We start from the raw sequence: 5,850 nt of genomic DNA, 5'->3' as shown, positions 1-5,850 counted from the left end.
GATAACATGCTACATTAGACTGTAAATGAAAAACAGGCTACATTAGACTGTATATTTATAACAGGCTACATTAAACTGTATATGGATAACAGGCTACATTAGACTATATATGGATAACAGGCTACATTAGACTATATATAGATAACAGGCTACATTAGACTAGATATGGATATCAGGCTACATTATACTATATATGGATAACATGCTACATTAGACTATATATAGATAACAGGCTACATTAGACTTTGTATGGATAACAGGCTACATTAGACTATATATGGATAACAGGCTACATTAGACTATATAAGGATAACAGGCTACATTAGACTATATATGGATAACAGGCTACATTAGAATCTACACTATATAAACAGCAACAGTCAATACAGCAGGCCGTGGTGATGATGGTGATGTCTCCGCTAGCTAATGCTACTACCAGCACTGTACACAAGGGTCAACAGTGTAACATAATATGATAGTGGCATGTTGTACTACTACAGACATCAGTGTTTGTGTGATTTAAATGTAATTTTGTCAAGTAGCCAGTGTTGTATTTCACCATTCTATCTGATGTATTGTCAGTTTGTAATGTTGTTATTAGCCCAACATTATTGAGGAAATTATTATGAGGATGGTGCAGTAATGTTGCAGTAATGTTGAGATGCCAGTAGGGGGAACTCCAGTCTAGAACACTGGAACCGTAAGCAGCACTTTGATGCAGCTGATTAGGAGTGTAAATTGAATAGGTTTGTAGAATAGAATGAATGACATCATTGAACTGACCAAATGTAAATGGAGCTTTGACCTGTTCCATGTAGAACTCAGAGGGACAAGGCAACACATTCTAAGATATTATAAACATTCCAAATAGAATAGTCAGGCACATCGCGCTCCACTCCCTAGCATACTACTCGCCAATGTCCAGTCTCTTGACAATAAGGTTGATGAAATCCAAGCAAGGGTAACATTTCAGAGAGACATCAGAGATTGTAACGTTCTCTGCTTCACGGAAACATGGCTCACTCAAGAGACGCTAACGGAGTTGGTGCAGCCAGCTGGTTTCTTCACGCATCGCGCCGACAGAAACAATAATCTTTCTGGTAAGAAGAGGGGCGGGGGTGTATGCCTTATTATTAACGAGACGTGGTGTGATCATAACAACATACAGGAACTCAAGTTATTCTGTTCACCTGATCTAGAATTCCTCACAATCAAATGTCGACCTCGTTATCTACCAAGGGAATTCTCTTCGATTATAATCACAGCCGTATATATTCCCCCCCAAGCAGACACATCGATGGCCCCGAACTAACTTTATCTGACTCTTTGTAAATTGGAAACCACACACCCTGAGGCAGCATTCATCGTAGCTGGGGATTTTAACAAGGCTAATCTGAAAACAAAACTCCCTAAATTCTATCAGCATATCGATTGTGCTACCAGGGCTGGTAAAACCTTGGATCATTGTTATACTAACTTCCGCGACGCATATAAGGCCCTCCCCCGCCCTCCTTTCGGAAAATCTGACCACGACTCCATTTTGTTGCTTCCAGCCTACAAACAGAAACTAAACAACAAGCTCCCTCGCTCAGGTCTGTTCAACGCTGGTCCGACCAATCTGATTCCACGCTTTAAGACTGCTTCGATCACGTGGATTGGGATATGTTCCGATTTGCGTCCAACAACAATATTGCCGAATACGCTGATTCGGTGAGCGAGTTCATTAGAAAGTGGATTGACGATGTCGTACCCACAGCAACGATTAAAACATTCCCAAACCAGAAACCGTGGATTGATGGCAGCATTCGCGTGAAACTGAAAGCGCGAACCACTGCTTTGAAACAGGGCAAGGTGACTGGAAACATGACCGAATACAAACAGTGTAGCTATTCTCTCCGCAAGGCAATCAAACAAGCTAAGTCCCAGTATAGAGACAAAGTAGAGTCGCAATTCAACAGCTCAGACACAAGAGGTATGTGGCAGGGTCTACAGTCAATCACGGATTACAAAAAGAAAACCAGCCCCGTCGCGGACCAGGATGTCTTGCTCCCAGACAGGCTAAATAACTTTTTTTGCTCGCTTTGAGGACAATACAGTGCCACTGACACGGCCCGCTACCAAAACCTGCGGGCTCTCCTTCACTGCAGCTGAGGTGAGTAAAACATTTAAACGTGTTAACCCTCGCAAGGCTGCAGGCCCAGACGGCATTCCCAGCCGCGTCCTCAGAGCATGCGCAGACCAGCTGGCTGGTGTGTTTAAGGACATATTCAAACAATCCTTATCCAAGTCTGCTGTTCAAACATGCTTCAAGAGGGCCACCATTGTTCCTGTTCCCAAGAAAGCTAAGGTAACTGAGCTAAACGACTACCGCCCCGTAGCACTCACTTCCGTCATCATGAAGTGCTTTGAGAGACTAGTCAAGGACCATATCACCTCCACCCTACCTGACACCCTAGACCCACTCCAATTTGCTTACCGACCCAATAGGTCCACAGACAACGCAATCGCAACCACACTGCACACTGCCCTAACCCATCTGGACAAGAGGAATACCTATGTGAGAATGCTGTTCATCGACTACAGCTCAGCATTTAACACCATAGTACCCTCCAAACTTGTCATCAAGCTCGAGACCCTGGGTCTCGACCCCACCCTGTGCAACTGGGTCCTGGACTTCCTGACGGGCCGCCCCCAGGTGGTGAGGGTAGGTAACAACATCTCCACCCCGCTGATCCTCAACACCGGGGCCCCACAAGGGTGCATTCTGAGCCCTCTCCTGTACTCCCTGTTCACCCACGACTGCGTGGCCATGCACGCCTCCAACTCAATCATCAAGTTTGCGGACGACACTACAGTGGTAGGCTTGATTACCAACAACGACGAGACGGCCTACAGGGAGAAGGTGAGGGCCCTCGGAGTGTGGTGTCAGGAAAATAACCTCACACTCAACGTCAACAAAACAAAGGAGATGATTGTGGACTTCAGGAAACAGCAGAGGGAGCACCCCCCTATCCACATCGACGGGACAGTAGTGGAGAAGGTGGAAAGTTTTAAGTTCCTCGGTGTACACATCACGGACAAACTGAATTGGTCCACCCACACAGACAGCGTTGTGAAGAAGGCGCAGCAGCGCCTCTTCAACCTCAGGAGGCTGAAGAAATTCGGCTTGTCACCAAAAGCACAAACTTCTACAGATGCACAATCGAGAGCATCATGTCGGGCTGTATCACCGCCTGGTACGGCAACTGCTCCGCCCACAACCGTAAGGCTCTCCAGAGGGTAGTGAGGTCTGCACAACGCATCACCGGGGGCAAACTACCTGCCCTCCAGGACACCTACACCACCCTATGTCACAGGAAGGCCATAAAGATCATCAAGGACAACAACCACCCAAGCCACTGCCTGTTCACCCCGCTATCATACAGAAAGCGAGGTCAGTACAGGTGCATCAAAGCAGGGACCGAGAGACTGAAAAACAGCTTCTATCTCAAGGCCATCAGACTGTTAAACAGCCACCACTAACATTTAGTGGCCACTGCCAACATACTGACTCAACTCCAGCCACTTTAATAATGGGAATTGATGGAAATTATGTAAAAATGTACCACTAGCCACTTTAAACAATGCCACTTAATATAATGTTTACATACCCTACATTACTCATCTCATATGTATATGTATATACTGTACTCTATATCATCTACTGCATCTTGCCATCTTTATGTAATACATGTATCACTAGCCACTTTAAACTATGCCACTTAATGTTTACATACCCTATATTACTCATCTCATATGTATATAATGTACTCTATACCATCTACTGCATCTTGCCTATGCCGTTCTGTACCATCACTCTTTCATATATCTTTATGTACATTTTCTTTATCCCTTTACACTTGTGTGTATAAGGTATTAGTTGTGGAATTGTTAGGTTAGATTACTTGTTGGTTGTTACTGCATTGTCGGAACTAGAAGCACAAGCAATTCGCTACACTCGCATTAACATCTTCAACAAACATGTGTATGTGACAAATACAATTTGATTTGATTTGATTTGACATGGACAACCTGTTATATTAGACTATATTTGGACTACCGGCTACATTAGACTACAATTGAAGTCGGAAGTTTACATTCACTTAACAAATATAGTTTTAGCAAGTCGGTTAGGACATCTACTTTGTGCATGACAAGTCATTTTTCCAACAATTGTTTAAAGGCAGATTATTTCACTGTATCACAATTCTAGTGGGTCAGACGTTTACATACACTAAATTGACTGTGCCTTTAAACAGCTTGGAAAAATCCAGAAAATTATGTCATGGCTTTAGAAGCTTCTGATAGGCTATTGACATAATTTGAGTCAATTGGAGGTGTACCTGTGGATGTATTTCAAGGCCTACCTTCAAACGCAGTGCCTCTTTGCTTGACATCATAGGAAAATCAAAAGAAATCAGCCAAGACCTCATAAAAAAAATTGTAGACCTCCACAAGTCTGGTTTATCCTTGGGAGAAATTTGGCCATAATGACCATTGTTATGTTTGGAGGAAAAAGGGGGACGCTTGCAAGCTGAAGAACACCATTCAAACCGTGAAGCACAGGGGTGGCAACATCATATTGTGGGGTTGATTTGGTGCAGGAGGGACTGGTGCACTTCACAAAATAAATTACATCATGAGGAAGGAAAATGTGTATATGTTGAAGCAACATCAAGACAGTCAGAAAGTTAAAGTCAACAAAGTCAAGGTTTTTGAGTGTCAATCACAAAGCCGTGACCTCAATCCTATAGAAAATTTGTGGGCAGAACTGAAAAAGCGTGTGCGAGCAAGGAGGCCTACAAACCTGACTCAGTTACACCAGCTCTGTCAGGAGGAATGGGCCAAAATTCACCCAACTTATTGTGGGAAGCTTGAGGAAGGCTACCCAAAACGTTTTACCCAAGTTAAACTATTTAAAGGCAATGATACCAAATACTAATTGAGTGTATGTAAACTTCTGACCCACTGGGAATCTGATGAAATAAATTAAAGCTAAAATAAATAATTCTCTCAACTATTATTCTGACATTTCACATTCTTAAAATAAAGTGCTGATCCTAACTGACCTGACAGGGTATTTTTATTAGGAATAAATGTGAGGAATTAATAAAACTGAGTTTAAATGTATTTGGCTAAGCGGTATGTAAACTTCCGACTTCAACTGTATATATGGATAACAGGCTACATTAGACCATATATGGACAACAGGCTACATTAGACTATATATTGATAACAGGCTACATAAACCTACACATGGACAACAGGCTACATTAACCTACACATGGACAACAGGCTACAGTAGCCTATATATGGTAACAGGCTACATTAGCCTATACAGTCAACACAGAATCACAATGGTGATGATGGTACTGATCCCTCGGCTACTTCCGGTACTGTAGAACGGAGGAGGCTGGTGGGCAGATATATAGAAGGACGGGCTCATTGTAATGGCTGGAATGGAATAAATGGAACGATATCCCATAATTCTATTCCAGCAATTACAATGAGCCTCTCCTCCTATGTCTCTGCCCACCATCCTCCTCTATTGTACAGAAGTGCCAACAGTGTAACAGAATATGATAGTGGTATATTGTACTACAACAGTGTGTGTGTGCTTAACTGTGACTTTGTCAAGTAGTAGCCAGTGTTGTGTTTCACCATTCTATCTTATATAATGTCAGTTTGTAATGTTGTTAGTAGTCCAACATTATTGAGGACATTATTAGGATGGTGCAGTAATGTTGAGATGCCAGTAGGGAGAGCTCTAGTCTAGAACACTGCAGTAATGTTGAGATGCCAGTAGGGAGA

Source organism: Salvelinus fontinalis, chromosome 3 (assembly GCF_029448725.1).
Source record: "Salvelinus fontinalis isolate EN_2023a chromosome 3, ASM2944872v1, whole genome shotgun sequence".
In the NCBI taxonomy this organism is placed as follows: domain Eukaryota; kingdom Metazoa; phylum Chordata; class Actinopteri; order Salmoniformes; family Salmonidae; genus Salvelinus; species Salvelinus fontinalis.
Note: the sequence above shows the minus strand (reverse complement) of the source record.